This window comes from Bombina bombina, chromosome 1 (genome assembly GCF_027579735.1).
Source record: "Bombina bombina isolate aBomBom1 chromosome 1, aBomBom1.pri, whole genome shotgun sequence".
Lineage (NCBI taxonomy): Eukaryota > Metazoa > Chordata > Amphibia > Anura > Bombinatoridae > Bombina > Bombina bombina.
The window spans coordinates 922,242,684-922,265,499 of record NC_069499.1 but is presented as its reverse complement, the minus strand read 5'-3'; positions in this window follow the sequence as shown (position 1 = coordinate 922,265,499).

Below are 22,816 nucleotides of genomic sequence, written 5' to 3'. Positions count from 1 at the left end.
AAAATGTATTTTGAAAAACTAAGAGAAAATGTTTTTCTTATTGATTGGTATCAAGCAGTTCCCATGCAAAGTATAGAGACAGTTTTCGATGCACAAATGCATTTGTAAACCATAAGAATAATATGCTATTGCAGAGTTTAAAGAGAATTTGGAATTGGTTTGAATTTGAAAACCCCACAAAAAACCATGCACATGGGAATTTTGATTGATTTTAAATAGAACCATTAGCTCCATGGAACTGATTTATTAAGGCACTAAATGCACCCAGCAATCTACTTGACTAGTTATAATATTTTTTATATGAAATACATGGCCTGAATCATTTTGTGATGTTGGCATATAATAATGAAAGACCATATACAATTGAATTAATATTGATAATAGCTGCCTAATGTGTTTAAATATATATATATATATATATTTTAAAGGGTCAGGCTAAACCAGAAAATTATTATATAGGTTTGTATTCTTCAATACAGTGTTTTTAAATGTACAGGCTTGATAACCTTTAAATTGGGGCAGACCCATAAACAAAATATTAATTCTAGACTATTAGAAAAGAAAAGGTAGGACTTAAACCTCTTAACGAGTCCTATAGAAATACAGCACTTTTTTTTATATGTCAATAAACACTTATTTTATTTAGTTCATACAGTTCCAGGCTCCCTGGGACTGAATAGAAAAAGCGTAAACAGGTGTAGCAAAAAGATAATTTCACAGACATACACTTCTCAAAAAACACCCAGAGCAGTCATTCTTATACATGCACATACATCCTAAAATGTTACCTAAGTCAGCAAAACGTTGTGTGCACACAAAAGAGCCTTTGGCAATTCGTATTGGAGACTTAAAGTGATCAGCTCTGGTACAAAAAACAAAACAAAAAAAAGCATGCTGTTTTTAAAAATGATATCACCTCTCTGAAAGATACAAGTGTGGCAAGGCATTTTCTGGAATGCCACGAATCAAATACAGAAACCTTGAAATTTGTTGGTATTGATAGAGGAATCACATCAGGAAGAGGGGGTGAAAATGACAAGTGTCTAATACAAAAAGAGACAAAATGGATGTACGTTTTAAAAACACTGTCCCCTAAGAGTCTGAACGAAAAGTTAGAATTTGCGAGTTTCCTCTAAATAAGATAAATATCTTGAGTATGTTTAATTAAAAAAAAAAGCAATGGTCACCTAGTGGGTCTGAATGACTAGTAAGTGGTGAGACTTTTGTAAATAAGAGACTCCTTCATGATTTGCAACTTGCTTATGTGTCTCTCATAATATGTTGATACATTAAAAAGAAAAAAGGCCGCCCCTGAATAGAATCTATAAAGGTATAGATAGATTTTAGGAATAATGTTGTATTAGATCATATACAAAATATTATGATATGCTAATGCCTTTGAATATAGTGGATAGCAGAAAAGTGTTTTAAAAAATCTCTGTAATAATATATATTTTTTCTTTAAATTAAGAGGTAGAGAGTATGTGTAAGGGGCATTTAAGGAGAACATAAGAATAAGTGTATAAATAAAATTTTGGTGAAGGAAAGCTATATATTTCCATAAGAAATTAAAGATAATGTATCAAAAGTGTGAAATGCTGTTGGCGTTTTAATGTTAGACAAAACAGTTATTATTTGCAACATATATAAGTAATTAGTGAGGCAAAGTATTGGAGACAGTACCAATCTACCTTAAGAAGATACAATGAAATGAAAAGAGGTGGGGCTTACCTGTTAAAAAGAATGACTCACACAATGATGGACAGCCCTGATGAAGCCCTTGTCGCAAAGGATTAAGGGTGAAACGCGTGTTGGCTGGTTTGTTTGAAAGTAATTCACCTGGATGCGGTCTTTGAATGAGCCAAGTTACAATGAGCTCCGGATTGGAATGAAAACATTTATGGTCACAGAAAAAGAAAGCAAGTAGCGATACATAGCACAGAGGGATCGTTTGTGAGTAACGTCAGGACAGATGTAGCATGACAATTAAAGTACTAGCAGTTTGATTCAAAAAAGGTGCAGTGAACCAAGCACTTTGAAACAACAGAGGGAATAAAGGCTATCAGGTAGGATGTATGAATCCCGTTTTCATTGAGGGGTTGTATACTCACACAGTTGACTGGCTATTGACTGGCTATTGTGATCTAACCTGCTTGCTTACTTGCTTGCTTTCGACTACTGACGTGATATGCGTGATATAAAGATCATATCTGTGAATAATTTGGAGGATAACTTGACACATTGCTGCACATACTAACTGAACTTGCTCCTATTAATGTACTGGATATTTTTTTAAAACAGCATGCTTTTTTTGTTTTGTTTTGGTGTACCACGCTGGCCACTTTAAGTCTCCAATACGAACTACCAAAGGCTCTTTTTGTGTGCACACAATGTTTTGGCTGACTTAGTAAAATTTTTAGGATGTATGTGCATGTATAAGGAATGACTGCTCTGGGTGTTTTTGAGAAGTGTATGTATGTGAAATATCTTTTTTGCTACACCTGTTTACCGCTTTTCTATTCAGTCCAGGAGCCTGGAACTGTATGAACTAAATAAAATAAGTGTTTATTGACATATAAAAAGAGTGCGGTATTCCCTGTCTTTCTATAGGACTCGTTAAGAGGTTTAAGTCCTACCTTTTCTTTTCTAATAGTCTAGAATTAATAGTCTACACCAGAATTGTTATTGTTTTAAAAGATAGATAATCCCTTTATTACCCATTCCCTAGTTTTTCATAACCAACACAGTTATATTAATACACTTTACCTCTGTGATAACCTTGTAGCTAAGCCTCTGTAGACTGCACCCATTATTTCAGTTCTTTTGACAGACTTGCATTTTAGCCAATCAGTGCTGACTCCTAGGTAACTCCACGTGCGGTGAGCACAGTGTTATCTATATGGCACACATGAACTAACACCCTCTAGTGGTGAAAAACTGTCAAGTGGTGAAAAATGCTTTCAGATAAGAGGCGACCTTCAAGGTCTAAGATATTAGCATATGAACCTCCTAGGCTTAGCTTTCAACTAAGAATACCAAGAGAACAAAACAAAACTGGCGATAAAAGTATATTGGACAGTTGTTTAAAAGGACATTTATTTATTTATTTATTTATAAAATATTTTACCAGGAAGGATACATTGAGATTTCTCTCGTTTTCAAGTATGTCCTGGGATCACAAAACATTGCATTGATACAATAGGGTACAATAAAATACAAAAAACAATAATAAAAATACACATTATATGCAAACATTTAACATAGAGCAGGTATGTAAATATTTATCCAATGACAGGATGCATTCTGTTTTGAGATATGTATAGAGGGATCTCTTAAAGGATTTTAGGCTTGGGGAAGTTTTTAAAGTGTGAGGGAGGTCATTCCATAATTGTGGCGCTCTGATAGGAAAAGGAGGATCGAGCTGCTTTTTTTTTGTATTGAGGCAAGCTAAATAATGTGCTGTTATTGGATCGGAGGTTATAGGAGGTGGGAATAGCAGGGAGAGCATTCTGCTCAGGTAGGGTGGGAGCTTCCCAGAAAGGCTCTTAAAGACAAGGCAGGAAAGATGGAGGGTGCGTCTGGATTCTAGCGACAGCCAGTTTAGTTCTTTTAGCATGTCACAATGGTGGGTCCTGTAGTTACATTGTAGCACAAAGCGGCAGAGCGAGTTATATAACGTATTTAGTTTATTAAGGTGAGTTTGCGGAGCAGGTGCATATACTATGTCCCCCATAATCCAAGATAGGCATCAGCATTTGCTGTACAATCTTTTCCTTTACTGTAGGGCTGAGGCAAGATTTGTTTCTGTACAGGGCACCTAGTTTTGGATAAAGTTTAGAGGCAATTTTTCTATGTGGAGTCCAAAAGATAGATTGGGGTCTAACAACATACCTAAGTATTTAAAAGAGTGGACTGCGGTCAGCGTGCAATTGGATTTTGTTTTGATGCGAAGATGGGAATTTTGTAATTTATGTATTTTAGGTCCCATTCCAAAGATCATTGTGACCGTTTTGTCAGTGTTTAGGAAGAGTTTGTTTTTTCGAGATCCACTTTTCTACCTCTGTGAACTGGTCTTGGAGCACTGTTTCAAGCTGCAGCAGATCAGATTTGTTTGCATAGATTACCGTGTCGTCTGCGTACATGTGTACAGTTGAGGATTTGCAGACATTAGGCAAATCATTTATAAATAATGTGAATAGTAGGGGGGCCGAGAATGGAAACCTTGGGGAACACCACACGTGACTGGGAGAGGGAGGGAGTCAATGTTAGAGACAGAGACATATTGTGATCGATCCGATACATATGATTTAAACCAGGTTAACGGGTGATCAGCAATACCAGAGTTTTTAGTTTGAGAAGTAGTAGGTCATGGTCCACTGTGTCAAAAGCCTTTGCAAAATCAAGGAAAATAGCTCCAGTTAGGTCTCCTTGTTCCATGGCAGTTTGGATGTCGTTTGCAAACTTTTAGGAGGGCAGTTGGTAGTGGAGTGATTCGGTCTGAAACCTGATTGATCAGGGGTCAGATAGTTAGAAAGTTGGTTAATACCCGCAATATTGCGTATGGACGCATTTTTCTAGGATTTTGACAATACAGGGAGCAGTGATATATGACGATAGTTAGAAACCAAGGTTAACTCCCCACTTTTATGAATAGGCACTACTCTTGCAGTTTTCCAGAGTTTGTGTATGTATCCAGACACCAAGGATTCGTTAATTAGGGTTGCAAACAGGCTTAGCAATTGCCGGCGCACTGAGCTTCAACAGCATTGCTGGGATTTGATCAGGGTCCTGACTGGTTTTTCAATTTTAGGATTATCGAGGTGTTTCTTAATGACATTGAAGGGTACAGGTCTAAAATTGAACTTTTCTATATTGGTCTTTGCTGTTTTAGTGGGGCCTGATCCACATTTGTAGCTTCAGGATGCGTGGCCATTTATTAGTTTGTCAATCAGGGTGGTGGAGCATCCTACAAAATAATTGTTAAAGGCATTTGCTACTTCTAAGGGGAGTTGCAGGTTTTGGTTATCCACATTGACAGTAGAGGGTTGGGAGTGGATTGGTGGATTTTGTAAGTTATTTATGAGTTTCCCAAAACTTTCTAGGGGTTACATATATTATTGTTCAGATTTTCACAGAAATATTGCGCCTTAGCCAATTTTGTTTGTTTAGTACATATATTTCCGCCATTTTCTATATACACAGTGATCAATCATAGAGCCAGTATGCTTGAACTTTGACCACAATGAATCCCGAAATTGGTACATTTGAATGAGGTCAGCTGTGATCCAATTCAAGTGTGCTCCTTTTACTCTCACCTTACGCAGCGGTGCATGTAAATTCCAAACTTGTAGGAGTTCAGACTGAAAGAATTTCAACTGCAGAGTCTAGATCTGGGATTAGGTTTAATCTGTGCCAGGGGAGTTCTTGATGTCATTTAGAAATGATTGAAGATTAAATTTTTTGAAGGACCTGGTGATTGTAACCTTGGGAGAGGATTTAGTTGCCTTATTTTGCGCACCGCAGTACACTAAGCAGTGGTCACTGAAATTGTTAGGGAGAAACACCTGCCTCCTGGATTCGGTTGGGAGAAGTGGAGGAGAATCCAGTCGAGCAGGGTATGATTATGGCTTTTGATGTTTATGCGAGTTGGGGAGGAGATTAATTGCGTTAGATGCAAAGATTTAAACAGCGAGCGACAACTGTTATTTTTTGGATTCAGCCAATCGATGTTAAAATCTTCCAAAAAACCAAAATTTCACTTTTTGGGTTTTGAGTTATGGATTCACTAAGGAGCTGTGGCTATGTCCGAAATGGAATGCACAGGGGAGCTTGGTGGGCGGTAGATTCCTGCAACAATGATTGATTTACTGCACGGGATCTCAATTTTGCCAGAAAGGAAATCAAAGGTGGCAGGAGAGCTAGATTTTGTAAGGGGGTGAGACTTTGTGGAATTGTCAACATAAATTTACAATGCCACCTCCTCTCTTTGCTCTATCATTTCTATGGCATGAATATCCATGTATTGCAATGGCAGAGTCAGGTATTTTGGGCGGGTTAGTCACGATTCAGAGATCACAATGATTTTGGGTTTGTATTGTAAAACACCAAGCTTGCAGTGCATCAATTTTCGGTAGTAAGCTGCGGATATTACAGTGCACAAAGGAGAGGCCTTTCTTAGCTGGAAGGCTAGGAATGGAATTTGTTAGGGGACCAGGGTTAGACTCTACTGTCATTTGCAAGGGGCAAGTAACATAAGGGAATAGGAATTTGGAAATCATTTTTTGATTGGCCATATAGTGAATGTGATACTTTATAATATTGTGAGGTGGGGGTAGGAGGGTTATTTTTTATAACCCTCCACCAGCACTCGCAGATAAGTTAGAGCAACAGAGCAGGCCATGATGTATGCTAATTTGTTTTCCAGTTTGAGGTGTGTGCTTTATGGCGGTTATTATGTGAACCAAATTGGAGTGAGAAAAGGGTTTCATGAATAACAGTAAGGATATATTTGGATTCATGTTAGTGGTATGAGGTGTGTAGATAAAAAATAAAATGAAAAGTATATACACTATTGTTGTGTGATATATAGCAATATGTAGGAAGAGAGGGTATTTATTCTATAGGGTTAAGTAGAGGGAAGGATGTGCTGATCAGTGGGTTGCAGCTGTCATTTAAGGAGAATGAAATAAGTGTGGGAGACTATCTATAAAGGAAGAAATGAGCCTGGGGTGGGAGGGAAACTATCTTGCAGGATCTACCTTTTTGCAAAGCAGGGGCACAGCTGAGATAAGTTCTGTATTTTCTTGGCAAGGCTTGGGTAGATTGTTTAAAAATCAGACTAAAGGAGAGAGATAAATTAGCGTCAGATTGGGCTGCAAACATTTAGAGGAATGGGGAGGGAATATCTATGAACATTTGAGCTAAGAGGGTCATAAAAGCAAAAACACAGGGAAAGTTAAAATTACAGAGATAAACACAGAGGTATTCATGTAGGGGAATTAAAACCATTAAAGTCCAAAAAAGATACATGGCCTTAGCTGATTAAACTAACTTTTAACATAATGGTCAGATATAATGGTAATAAAATATGCATTTTAAATCATAAAAACAAAACAATAAATAGCCCAATACATATAACAATACACACATCAGAAAAATAACAGGGTAGGTTAAATATAATGATATAACTATCTTGCAGGATCTACCTTTTTGCAAAGCAGGGGCACAGCTGAGATAAGTTCTGTATTTTCTTGCAAGGCTTGGGTAGATATGTTTAAAAATCAGACTTTTTGGCAAAGCAGGGCTCAGCTGAGATAAGTTCTGTATTTTTCTTGCAAGGCTTGGGTAGATATGTTTTAAAAATCAGACTTTTTGCAAAGCAGGGGCAAGCAGCTGAGATAAGTTCTGTATTTTCTTGCAAGGCTTGGGTAGATATGTTTAAAAATCAGACTTTTTGCAAAGCAGGGGCACAGCTGAGATAAGTTCTGTATTTTCTTGCAAGGCTTGGGTAGATATGTTTAAAAATCAGACTTTTTGCAAAGCAGGGGCACAGCTGAGATAAGTTCTGTATTTTCTTGCAAGGCTTGGGTAGATATGTTTAAAAAATCAGACTTTTTGCAAAGCAGGGGGCACAGCTGGGAGATAAGTTCTGTATTTTCTTGCAAGGCTTGGGGTAGATATGTTTAAAAATCAGACTTTTTGCAAAGCAGGGGGCACAGCTGAGATTAGTTCTGTATTTTCTTGCAAGGCTTGGGTAGTTATTTTTAAAAATCAGACTTTTTGCAAAGCAGGGGCACAGCTGAGATAAGTTCTGTATTTTCTTGCAAGGCTTGGGTAGATATGTTTAAAAATCAGACTTTTTGCAAAGCAGGGGCACAGCTGAGATAGAGTTCTGTATTTTCTTGCAAGGCTTGGGTAGATATGTTTAAAAATCAGACTTTTTGCAAAGCAGGGGCACAGCTGAGATAAGTTCTGTATTTTCTTGCAAGGCTTGGGTAGATATGTTTAAAAATCAGACTTTTTGGCAAAGCAGGGGCACAGCTGAGATTAATTTTCTGTATTTTCTTGCAAGGCTTGGGTAGATATGTTTAAAAATCAGACTTTTTGCAAAGCAGGGGCACAGCTGAGATAAGTTCTGTATTTTCTTGCAAGGCTTGGGTAGATATGTTTAAAAATCAGACTTTTTGCAAAGCAGGGGCACAGCTGAGATAAGTTCTGTATTTTCTTGCAGGGGCTTGGGTAGATATGTTAAAAAATCAGACTTTTTGGCAAAGCAGGGGCACAGCGAGAGTAAGTTCTGTATTTTCTTGCAAGGCTTGGTAGATATGTTTAAAAATCAGGACTTTTTGCAAAGCAGGGGCACAGCTGAGATAAGTTCTGTATTTTCTTGCAAGGCTTGGGTAGATATGTTTAAAAATCAGACTTTTTGCAAAGCAGGGGCACAGCTGAGATAAGTTCTGTATTTTCTTGCAAGGCTTGGGTAGATATGTTTAAAAATCAGGACTTTTTGGCAAAGCAGGGGCACAGCTGAGATAAGTTCTGTATTTCTTGCAAGGCTTGGGTAGATATGTTTAAAAATCAAGACTTTTTGCAAAGCAGGGGCACAGCTGAGATAAGTGTCTGTATTTTCATGCAAGGCTTGGGTAGATATGTTTAAAAATCAGACTTTTTGGCAAAGCAGGGGCACAGCTGAGATAAGTTCTGTATTTTCTTGCAAGGCTTGGGTAGATATGTTAAAAAATCAGACTTTTTGCAAAGCAGGGGGCACAGCTGAGATAAGTTCTGTATTTTCTTGCAAGGCTTGGGTAGATATGTTTAAAAATCAGACTTTTTGCAAAGCAGGGCACAGCTGAGATAAGTTCTGTATTTTCTTGCAAGGCTTGGGTAGTATGTTTAAAAATCAGACTTTTTGCAAAGCAGGGGCACAGCTGAGATAAGTTCTGTATTTTCTTGCAAGGCTTGGGTAGATATGTTTAAAAATCAGACTTTTTGCAAGTTTATTTTGGACTAGACTGTCCTTTAAGTAACCAATAATGGCCTAAATTACAAATGGAGGCATACAAATGTTAGATCTATGGTGTGCTAACATCGAAAGAGCGCAATTAATAGCGCTTCCATATTACAAGTTGAGAGTAAAATGTAAGTAATCGAGCAAAAGCTTAGGTTGCGCTAACATCTAGACCAGTGTTTTTCAACCAGTGTGCCGCGGCACACTAGTGTGCCGTGAGAGATCCTCAGGTGTGCCGCAGCAGAATGACAACAGTGTGACATATTTTTAAATTTTGCTTGTTTTTTATTCTGGGCCGTTTTTTTATTTATGAGTGAAATGATGACTGAGGGTAACTTCGCAGCGACAGCTCGCCTCCCCAACCCGTGTTCACACTTGGAAGGAACCCCCACCCACCACAACACGTGCCTAGTGCTGGCTCTACACTCAGCACCACGCAACACTTCAATCCCCCATGAATGCTGGCGCAGCTTTGCTCCTCCTCCAGAATAGTTCAGCCAGGTCACGTCACTCACGTTCCTTCTAAGCACAAGGAACATGACTGGAGGACTGGAGACTCACTGGAGAGGAAGAGGGAGGTGCTCCACATATAATCTTGTGCTCCACAGATAACACTTTTCCCGGTGCGCGGGGTGGGAGGGGGGGGACAACTTTTCCCAGTGTGGGGGTGTCCCTCTTTCAAATTTTGAAATATTGGGAGGTATGTGAAAGGCTCATCAGGCATCATTTACAACCATGACATATTGACATTCATTCACAGACAATCATTATGATGTTTGTGAATGAATGTCAATATGTCATGTAGTAGTTTGTAGAAGGCATGGCATGACAGCAACAGTACTGTGTGTGTGTATGTAGTATGTATATATATATATATATATATATATATATATATATATATATATGCTGTATTAGGCTACATTGTGAGTTTGTAAAATTTTGGGATGGTGGTGTGCCGCAGGAATTTTTATGTAAAAAAGTGTGCCACGGCAAAAAAAAAAGGTTCTAAATCACTGATCTAGACGTTAGATAGTACCTATGTGCTAACTCCCTCACATAATAGACTTCTATGGAGCACATTGAAAAACTCAGGTTATGGCTATAGGTGAAATAGTGGACTCTTCACAAAGTATTAAACTGTGCTTTTAGATATATAGATGATATATATATATATCCATCTATCATTCTATCTATAGATAGCTATATCTATCTATCTAACTATCTATCTACTGTATCTATAGATAGATAGCTCTATCTATCTATCTATCTATCTATCTATCTATCTATCTATCTATGATTATCGATAGCTATATCTATCTATTTATCTATCTATAGATAGATAGTTATATCGATCTATTTATTTATCTATCTATCTATCTATAGATAGCTATAGCTAGCTATCTATCTATCTATCTATCCATCAATAGATTGATAGCTATATCTATCTATCTATCTATCTATCTATCTATCTATCTATCTATCTATAGATAGCTATATCTAACTATCTAACTATCTATCTACTGTATCTATAGATAGATAGCTCTATCTATCTATCATCTATCTATCTATCGATAGCTATATCTATCTATTTATCTATCTATAGATAGATAGTTATATTGATCTATTTATTTATCTATCTATCTATAGATAGCTATAGCTATCTATCTATCTATTTATCCATCAATAGATCGATAGCTATATCTATCTATCTATCTATCTATCTATCTATCTATCATTCTATCTAGAGATAGCTCTATCTATCTATCTATCTATCATCTATCTATCTATCTATCTATCTATCTATCTATCTATCTATCTATCTATCTGCTGTATCTATAGATAGATAGCTCTACCTATCTATCTATCTATCATCTATCTATCTATAGATAGCTATATCTATCCATTTATCTATCTATAGATAGATAGCTATATCTATCTATCTATCAGTTGATAGATAGCTCTATCTATCTATCTATCTATCTATCTATCTATCCATAGATAGCTATATCTACAGTATCTATCTATGGATAGATAACTATATCTAGCTATCTACCTATCTATATATCTATCTATTTATAGATAGCTATATCGATTTATATTCTTCTCTCTCTCTCTCTCTCTCTCTCTCTCTCTCTATAAATAGTGAGAGAGAGCAAGGAGAGCTATTCAGATAGCTATATATCTATAGCTATCTATCTAAATCTTATCGATCTATCTCATTTTAATCTATCTAATTCTATCTACCTCTATCTATCTTTCTAACTATCCATCTATCTATCTGTCTCTCTCTGTCTCTCTCTGTCTCTCTTTCTCTCTCTCTCTCTCTCTCTCTCTCTATATATATATATATATATATATTATATATATATATATATATTATATTATATATATATATATATATATATATAAAGTTGTATGCAAATGTTTATGCACCCATGACAATTTCCATGATTTTAATTTTAAATAATTGGGTGTTTGGATCAGAAATTTCATTTTTGACCTATCAAATAACTGAAGGACACAGTAATATTTCAGTAGTGAAATGAGGTGTATTGGATTAACAGAAATGTGCAATATGCATCAACACGAAATTTATACAGGTGCATAAATTTGGGCACCCTTGTCGTTTTGTTGATTTGAATACCTGTAACTACCTAGCACTGATTAATTGGAACATACAATTAGTTTGGTGAGCCCATTAAGCCTTGAACTTCATAGACAGGTGCATCCAATCATGAGAAAATGTATTTAAGGTGGCCAATTACAAGTTGTTGTTCTCTTTGACTCTCCTCTGAAGAGTGGCAACATGGGGGCCTCAAACAACTCTCAAATGACCTGAAAACAAAAATTGTTTAACATTATGGTTTAGGGGAAGGCTACAAAAAGCTATCGCAGAGATTAAGCTGTCAGTGTCCACATAGTGAGGAAATGGAAGACCACAGGCACAGTTCTTGTTTGGCCAGAAGTGGCAGGCCAAGTAAAATATTGGAAAGGCAAAGGATGGTGAGAACGGTCAAAAAACAGCCCACAAACCACCTCCAAAGACCTACAACATCATCTTGCTGCAGATGGTGTTACTGTGCATCGTTCAACAATTCGGCGCACTTTGCACCAAGGAGAAGCTGTATGGGAGAGTGATGCGGAAGAAGCCTTTTCTGCACACACGCTACAAACAGAATCGCTTGAGGTATGCAAATGCACATTTGCAAAGCCAGCTTCATTTTGGAAGAAGGTGCTGTAGACTGATGAAACAAACATTGAGTTATTTGGTCATAACAAAGGGCGTTATGCATGGCGGCAAAAGAACACATCGTTCCAAGACAAACACTTGCTACCCACAGTAAAATTTGGTGGATGTTCCATCATGCTGTGGGGCTTGTGTGGCCAGTGCCGGTACTGGGAATCTTGTTAAAGTTGAGGGTTGCATGGATTCCACTCAATATCAGCAGATACTTGAGAATAATGTTGAGTAATCAGTCACAAAGTTGAAGTTACGCCGGGGCTGGATATTTCAACAAAACAACGACCCAAAACACTGCTCAAAATCTGCTCTGGCATTTATGCAGAGGAACAAGTACAAATGTTCTGGAATGGCCATCCCAGTCCTCAGATCTAAATATCATTGAAAATCTGTGGGGTGATTTGAAGCGGGCTGTCCATGCTTGGCAACTATCAAACCTAACTGAACTGGAGATGTTTTGCAAGGAGGAATGGTCCAAAATACCTTCATCACCAGAATCCAGACACTCATTACAGGCTATAGGAAGTGTCTAGAGGCTGGTATTTCTGCTAAAAGGAGGCTCTACTAAATATTGATGCAATATTTCTGTTGGGGTGCCCAAATTTATGCACCTGTCTAATTTCATTTTGATGCATATTGCACATTTTCTGTTAATCCACTAAACCTCATTTCACTACTGAAATATTACTGTGTCCTTCATTTATTTGATAGATCAAAATGAAATTGCTGATCCAAACACCCAATTATTTATAAATGAAAATCATTGAAATTGTCAGTGGTGCCTAAACTTTTGCATAAGACTGTATATATACATATTATTCATACATATATATAGCGAGAGAGAGATACAGATAGTTACAGTATATATCTGTATCTATCTATACACACATATATGAATATTTCTATCTATCTATATATCTGTATATGTATGGAAAGTATAGGGTGCACTAAAAAATATGTTGACCACACTAACATTCACTGATACCATCGACATGTAATACCAGATTGTGCACTATTACTATGTATGATGTGTGCACAAATAAAACAGTTTAAACTTTACATAAATGTAATTATTAACATTTTTAAAGCACCAAAATACTTCATTACAATAATAAATGAATATTTATGATTAAAATGTATATGTTTTATCTTAATCAAGAAAGAAAAAAAAAATCTTATGTTTCTGTTGCTAATGAAGTGTGAAGCCATTGGAAAACTACACAATAATCAGATTTTTCTGATTGACTGGAATGTTTGTGTATTTGAAACCCCCCACAAAAAAAACATACAAGGCAATCTGCACAGCTTTTCTAATCTAATGTGTTGGTTTAAAACCCATGCTTGAAAGTCACTGGTCTGTAGATTCCAACCTTATTATAATATAAAATGACCTACTGTATCTGAATCTTAACCACATCCTTCTAATCTAAAGCATCAATCTTCCTTTTGGAAAAACAGGTGCATCTTCCTAAACTTCTCTGCTGTCAGACAAATTGAACATGTTCAATGTATTAGCAAGTTTTGTAGAGGCATCAAGTGCTTTGCGATGACCTATTGGCCGGCAAAGGTTAATCCCCCCGATGAGATTGAGAGATAAGAAATGAGAAACACACAGCTCTGTGGCTGGGCCTCCAGGGAGTATTGAAAGCAAAGTTACATATTTGTCCCCTGCTTCCCTATGAAGCTCATTAGGTAGCACTCCTGACACGCTCCATAGAATATGCGGACAGCTGCAGATTCACTGTCTGTGACAGGAAGGAACAGTGCTTCCAAGTATGTCCATAACAGCACCTGGGGACTCTGCCATTGCTTCCTGCATGGGCCTGGAAAGCTGGGTGTTTGCTCTGGAGATGCAAAGCTTATTATAACTCAAACTAGTTATTTTATTATAGTAAGAATGGCATTTCTCTGCATTTCTTGTTTAGCAGGGTTCTAAGAAAAGTTATTTTGTTTCCTTTTTAAAGGAACATTAAACTCAACATATATCTACTGTGCATAGACAGAGCACTTTTGAAACATGATAAATATATCAAATACAGTATATATTATATATATATAGTATATATATATATATATATATATATATATATATATATGGGCCGAATTATCATGCTCCGAATGGGAGCTTGATGCCCCTGTTTCTGTGGGAGCCTTCAGGCTCGCCGGAAACAGCAGTTATGAAGCAACGATTTAAAGACCGCTGCTCCATAACTGGTCCGCATGCTCTGTAGCTGATTGACAACCACCCCGCGAATCTGCAGAGGGCGACATTGCACAAGCAGTTCACAAGAACTGCTTGTGCAATGATAAATGCTGACAGCGTATGCTGTCAGCATTTATCGATGTGTGGCGGACATGATATGCTACATTGTATCATGTCTGCTCGCACTTTCATAAATTGGCCCTTATAGTCTGACATTTTTTTTAAAGCTGTTTATTTTGATCTCATAAAACTAACCGGAGGTGCATGTATGTACAAGGCATGTCTGTGGCATAGAAACTAGTTAGTTGTTAAGGAAGTCTCCAGCAACTCTATTGGTTAAAAAAAAAAAAAAAAAAAAAAAGACAAAACCCAGGAGCATAACAGGCCTTTTTTAAAAAAAATAAAAAAATCATAATATATTAAAATACCCTCTTTTAATACAAATAATAACTTTAATGTCCATTTAATAAATTAAATAATACTTTTAATAGGTAAACTAGAGATGCTGGTTGTCAGGCAATCAACAAATCCCATTGCCATAGGAGTTGCAGTATGATGGTGTTTGTGCTGTAATATAGTTTAACTTAAAGGGACATGTTTTTTTTCATGTTTCATGATTCAAATAAAGGATACAATTTTAAACAAATTTCCAATTTACTTCTATTATCTAATTTGCTTTGTTATCTTGGTATCCTTTGTTGAAAAGGATACCTAGGTAGGCTCAGGAGCTAGGAGATAGCTGCTGATTGGTGGTTGCACATATATCCCTCTTGTCATTGGTTAACCAATATGTTGAGCTAGCTCCCAGTAGTGCATTGCTGCTCCTTCAATAAAGGATACCAAGAGAATGAAGCAAAATTGATAATCGAAGTAAACTGGAAAGTTGCTTAAAATGGTATGCTTTATCTAAATCATTAAAGAAAAAATGTGGTTTCATGTCCCTTTATGGTACAGTTGAACAGTCCTGATGGATAATGCCTAATTATTATTGCTTTGTTCTCTTGGTATTCTTAGTTTAAACTAAACCTAGGTAGGCTCATATGCTAATATCTTAGTCCTTGAAGGTCGCCTCTTATCTTAATGCATTTTGACATTTTTTAACAACTAGAAGGCATTAGTTCATGTGTGCCTATAGATAACATTGTGCTCACGTCTGTGGAGTTACAATATGAGTCAGCACTAATTGGCTAAAATGCAAGGTAATCACAGAGGTAAAAAGTATATTAATATAACTGTGTTGGTTATGCAAAACTGGGGAATGGGTAATAAAGGGTTTATCTATCTTTTCAAACAATAAAAGTTCTAGTGTAGACTTCTGGTGTATTGAGTTTTTGTATTGAGTTTTTGTTGTTGTTCACTATGCAACCCAACAAAACATTCTGGTTATTTTATAGGTATCGCCACCCCAACATAGGAATTTTTCACGGTTTTACAATATCTCTGGTTACATTTATTATTATTTCCACTTACCCAGAAAAGTTGGTGGCTATAGAAGCCCATCCTCAGTCCTTATAGGTTATTTGAGATTAAGGAATATGGTATAAATAAGTATGTGCTATCCACCTCGCACTACTATTTATATTTAACCCCTTGGCCCTTGTAGAGATTAAACAATTGACTAGTATGGAATGTATGATGCTAATTTGTTAGTTAGATTCACAGCACTTCAGCCTAAAAGGCTGTTTAAAGGCACAATGCACCCACAGTGCCCCCCCTCCCACATCATAAATATTTGATAAATCAGAGTGCCCAGTTTACTGAGGCGTCTCACAAGCCTCTTCAGCTTGACCTGTTCCTACATTATTCTATGCAGCTGATTCACTAAGGTTCACTCATCTATCCATAGTGAATTAGCTGAATGGAACAACAGGTGAAAATGGAGGGGTTAGCAAGGCCTGTGAAGATTTATAGGCTGGACAATCCTGTTGGTAAATTTTACTTAGATTAGTGCTTGAAATCATTTACTTCTGACCTTAACTTCCCAAAACAAATGAGACAAACATACTGAAGAATCTTTTCAATGGGTCTGATACAGCAACATAATACCCAACTTCTGCCAACAAAGTGACTCTAATGCTTATACAATATATTTTTATAATGTAAAGCTTTATTGCATATATAAACTAGACAATAGCATATTCAAATGGATTTAAATGGACATGAAACACAACTTTCAACATTACTTCTATTATCAATTTTATTTTATTCCCTTAAAATCTTTTATTGAAGGAGCAGGAATGTACTACTGGAAGCTAGCTGAATACATGAGCATGCCAATATACAAGAGGCATACATCTGCAGCCACCAATCTACTGAGCCTACCAAGGTATGCGTTTCAACAAAGGATACCAAAAGAACAAAACCCATTTGATAAAATAAGTGAATTGGAAAGTTTTTTTAAATTGTATACTCTATCTGAACCATTAAATAAAAAAAAGTTGGTTTCATGTACCTTTAGCATGCCCACTATGTACAAAATACACAGTTAAAAATTGTGGGCATAGTTCTACATACTTCAGAAGTCATATCTAGATAGACATGTTTTATAACTAACAGTGGGTAACTTTCTAAGGGCAAGATTACAAGACGCGTGGCCAATCAGTTGCGAAAACACTGCGCATGTTATAGCTCTTTTGCATTTGGGGTTGCGCAGGTATTACAAGTTGCAAAAACACTTATTTTGCACACCCGCGTTAAGCCGCGTAATCCAAGCAGCCAAATCGTGTGCGCATTTCATGTACAGGGAGTGCAGAATTATTAGGCAAATGAGTATTTTGACCACATCATCCTCTTTATGCATGTTGTCTTACTCCAAGCTGTATAGGCTCGAAAGCCTACACCAATTAAGCATATTAGGTGATGTGCATCTCTGTAATGAGAAGGGGTGTGGTCTAATGACATCAACACCCTATATCAGGTGTGCATATTATTAGGCAACTTCCTTTCCTTTGGCAAAATGGGTCAAAAGAAGGACTTGACAGGCTCAGAAAAGTAAAAAATAGTGAGATATCTTGCAGAGGGATGCAGCACTCTTAAAATTGCAAAGCTTCTGAAGCGTGATCATCGAACAATCAAGCGTTTCATTCAAAATAGTCAACAGGTTCGCAAGAAGCGTGTGGAAAAAACCAAGGCGCAAAATAACTGCCCATGAACTGAGAAAAGTCAAGCGTGCAGCTGCCAAGATGCCACTTGCCACCAGTTTGGCCATATTTCAGAGCTGCAACATCACTGGAGTGCCCAAAAGCACAAGGTGTGCAATACTCAGAGACATGGCCAAGGTAAGAAAGGCTGAAAGACGACCACCACTGAACAAGACACACAAGCTGAAACGTCAAGACTGGGCCAAGAAATATCTCAAGACTGATTTTCTAAGGTTTTATGGACTGATGAAATGAGAGTGAGTCTTGATGGGCCAGATGGATGGGGCCCGTGGCTGGATTGGTAAAGGGCAGAGAGCTCCAGTCCGACTCAGACGCCAGCAAGCTGGAGGTGGAGTACTGGTTTGGGCTGGTATCATCAAAGATGAGCTTGTGGGGGCCTTTTCGGGTTGAGGATGGAGTCAAGCTCAACTCCCAGTCCTACTGCCAGTTTCTGGAAGACACCTTCTTCAAGCAGTGGTACAGGAAGAAGTCTGCATCCTTCAAGAAAAACATGATTTTCATGCAGGACAATGCTCCATCACACGCGTCCAAGTACTCCACAGCGTGGCTGGCAAGAAAGGGTATAAAAGAAGAAAATCTAATGACATGGCCTCCTTGTTCACCTGATCTGAACCCCATTGAGAACCTGTGGTCCATCATCAAATGTGAGATTTACAAGGAGGGAAAACAGTACACCTCTCTGAACAGTGTCTGGGAGGCTGTGGTTGCTGCTGCACGCAATGTTGATGGTGAACAGATCAAAACACTGACAGAATCCATGGATGGCAGGCTTTTGAGTATCCTTGCAAAGAAAGGTGGCTATATTGGTCACTGATTTGTTTTTGTTTTGTTTTTGAATGTCAGAAATGTATATTTGTGAATGTTGAGATGTTATATTGGTTTCACTGGTAAAAATAAATAATTGAAATGGGTATATATTTGTTTTTTGTTAAGTTGCCTAATAATTATGCACAGAAATAGTCACCTGCACACACAGATATCCCCTAAAATAGCTATAACTAAAAACAAACTAAAAACTACTTCCAAAACTATTCAGCTTTGATATTAATGAGTTTTTTTGGGTTCATTGAGAACATGGTTGTTGTTCAATAATAAAATTAATCCTCAAAAATACAACTTGCCTAATAATTCTGCACTCCCTGTATTCCCCATAGAATTCAATGGCGAAGACAAATAGAAAACCCCCCCACTAAAACCCTATTCTGTTGTGCAAAGCCCATGACGTTTTCTCCTCGAAAAGTGTACATGAAAATGCAAATATTTCATATTGCGAAAATGTTTTTGTAACGGAATATGTTCTATTTATTTATAAATAAATATTTCTCTATCAATGTGATGATTTTTGGACTGATATATCTATTTATAGCGAGATATGTATATGAATACATATGTGTCCAGATATCTTAAAATCTATATGAGAATATCTCTTTGAAAATCCCTCTGTTTAATGTGCATAAGATTGTAACGTAAAATCGTTTTATTATCTCCATAGTTAAACATATCTCTATACATATAAATCCATGTTTCTCTATGTATGTATGTCAATGCAAAATCCCTGCGTCTGCTTTTTTTTCTAACACCCAAGATCTCCTATCTTTGAGCCCGTATAACTTTGTGTGCAATATTTTTTTTAAATGTTTTTTATTAGTCACTGTTAATATGAGTGTTAGTGTACTTTGTAATGTATTTTTGAAGTGTTTTTGTGCGCAACCGAGATTTTCCAAGACTTGTAATTTGCGAAGAGACCATGAAGCCGAATTATCCTATGTCTGTCGGACCTGATCTGACAGTGCGGATCAGGTCCGACAGACATCGCTGAATGCGGAGAGCAATACGCTCTCTGTATTCAGCATTGCACCAGCAGCTCACAAGAGCTGCTGGTGCAACGCCACCCCCTGCAGACTCGCGGCCAATGGGCCGCCAGCAGGGAGGTGTCAATCAACCCGATCGTACTCGATCGGGTTGTATTGTGGCGATTCCTGTCCGCCTCATCAGAGCAGGCGGACAAGGTTATGGAGCAGCAGGCTTTAGACCGCTGCTCCATAACTTGTGTTTCTGGCGAGTCTTCAGACTCGCCAGAAACACGGGCCCACAAGCTCCGTACAGAGCTTGATAAATGGGCCTCCATATCATGCAAACTTGTAATCTTGCCCTAAGAATTAATCAGTGGTCACTTTGATATTTATTCATATGATTTGTGTTTTTAGTTTTAAACTTCATTTTCTCATTAATGTTGCAGAACTGTGTAGTGGACATTTAGAAATGGGTAATGACAAGTCAGAAACTATAAATCATTGTGAGGTTTGCTATATCAGATTGAAATTATATACAGATGTTCCATTAAAAAGGGTTGGTGTACTTTAGGGATATAGGCTCCCGTTTATCCAAATATCAACTGTGTATTTTTGGATTTTCCTTCTTATCAAACTACACAGACAAATAATACATTAAAAGTTATCAAACTTTAATGCCGAAGAAAATAGCTTCTTATTTGGGCTACTGTACAGACGTGTGAGTTTGTGAGTGATTGATTCAAGCTATTTTTCTTGGAAGTCTGGTCTTCTGCCCCTTACAGTGCACCTGCTTGTAAGGCTACCAATTACTCAACAGGTGTATTTGCATCACAATCAGCTCAGACAGGGTTTTACAATAGGTACCTTTAGGTTCCAAAAACTATAAGGGGTAGATTTATCATACCCCGGGCGGACATGATACGCTATAGCGAATCATGTCTGCCCTGCATCGCTAAATGCCGACAGCATACACTGTCTGCATTTAACATTGCACAAGCAGTTCTGGTAAACTGCTTGTGCAATTCGGCCACCTGCAGATTCGCGGCAGATTGATGTCCGCAGCCTCAATGGCAGCGGACGAGTTAAGGAGCAGTGATCTTAAGACCGCTACTTCTTAACTCCTGTTTCCGGCGAGCCTAAAAGCTCGCGCAGAAACAGTTACATTGCGACTGATACGGGGGTTGGTAAATCGGCCCCTAAGAATCAACAGGAAGCCAGACTCACGTCCTGTACAGAAAACAATAGCGAGTGATTATAAGTCCAGCAACGCTGAGACTGCACTAATTGCCTGATGGAGAAGGTGCAGAACATTGCAAACTGGCTATCAGTATAATGACAACTGATGTAATGAAACAAAATACACACATGACCTGATTTTTTTAGTTAATCTCTGTGCATTAGTGATATCTCACCCTTAATATATACTCAATACTAAAACTAACACAAAAATCAAAAGACCTGAGATGCTCACAGAAACAATAATAATTCCACTAAAGCAAACAACTATCTTTGGAATTCACTAAAAGCACTAAATGCAAAAGTAAAATTAAATAAATAATGTCCCACCAATGGAATTCATTAATTGCACCTTCAAGTGTATTCTTCAATTTCTGGACTTTGAGAACATGGGCTAGGTTGTGGTACTTTAGAGACGTGAGCTGTGTCCTGCCTGACTAAGGAATGCTATTTACTGAGAGCTTCATACATAAAAGGCTTAGTGTCACAATGTACACTATGGCCATGGAGATGTGGATAGCTTCACCATACAACTGTGCAGTACATATCATTTAATTACGTAACTGGAACAGTAGAATTGTGGAGAGATATACTGTGCCCACTCTCAGACCATGAAGGCTTCCAATATGTAGCACACTGCTCCCATTTCCTACTGCTTTTCTTTCCTCCCTACAGACTTAGAGTAGTTTGCTGCTGACTGTGCGGCTTTGTGTCTTTCTGCTGAGACATCTACATTACAAGGGAAGACAATCTGTTCTCTGTATATCCCCCATGGGGTGAGAATGTCAGTCTTGTCTAAATGACTAGTTTCATTTGATTTCACATTCATACTTACTGCCTGAGACGTGCAAGTTCATCCTCATTGCAGTAAGTTACACTCACATCTTCATAATTCTGAGGTTTTCCTTCTGTTAGTTCAGCTTCATAGCCTGAAAGAGATTGGGAGAGGGATAGTGTGATCAATTGTTATACAAAAGTATAGAATACATGACCCAGGACAGGAATGGCAAACCTATTGCATGATAGCTTATGGTGGCAGTGGCACTCAAAACATATTTCCTGGTTTCTAACTGTGGGCTGCCACCATACAATTTGGTTTAAGTGATTGATTTTATTGTGCTTATTAATTATTATTTTTTTATGAATCCATACTATTTGTCAGTAATTAAAGGGACAGTCTACACTTTAGTCATCTTAAAGTCTTACCTTAGATAAAGCTGCAAAAAGCCTCCCACACCTTTTGTATATCACGCAGCAGGAATGTTAAAAAATTATTTTATAATGAAGATTGTTTCTGGACACTTTGAAATGGCTACCAAGCTCTGCCCACTGATGACATCACAATCTGGGCTACATCTATGCTCTCTGCTGAATAGCATTGACAGTCTGTTGAATCCAACTAATGAGACTTTTGTAATTGGATGCCATATACAGCCTAGATCCTGATGTCATCAGTGAGTGGAGCCTGGCAGCCATTTCAAAGTGGCGAGAAACAATATTAATTTTAAAATAACTTGTTTACCATTCCTGCTGCATGATATAGAAAAGGTGCAGGAAGCTATTTGCAGCTTAAAGGGACATAATACTCATATGCTAAATTACTTGAAACTGATGCAGTATAACTGTAAAAAGCTGACAGGAAAATATCACCTGAGCATCTCTATGTAAAAAAGGAAGATATTTTACCTCACAATTTCCTCAGCTCAGCAGAGTATGTTCTGTGTAAAAAAAATAAACTTCAGCTGCTGCCCAGCTGCAGGTAAAAAAAAATAAAAAATGAAGAAATGAGCAGCAGCCAATCAGCATCAGCAGTGCTGAGGTCATAAACTCTTTTACTGTGATCTCATGAGATTTCACTTAACTCTCATGAGATTTCATAGTAAACTTCCTTAAACTGAATAGGCAAATAACATGAGTGTGCACAAGGTTCACTCCCTTAGCTGTCCCGGGACAGACATACTGATTTGCTGCTTAAAGTCCTTTGCAATGGGATTTGAATACTTAGGACATTTTGAAGTAAAATATCTTTCTTTTTTACATAGAGATGTTCAGGTGATATTTTCTAGTCAGCTTTTTACAGCTATGCTGCATCACTTTCAAGTGTTTCAACATTTGGGTATCATGGCCCTTTAAGCTTAAGGGAAGATTTTAAGACGACTAAGGTGTAGACTGTCC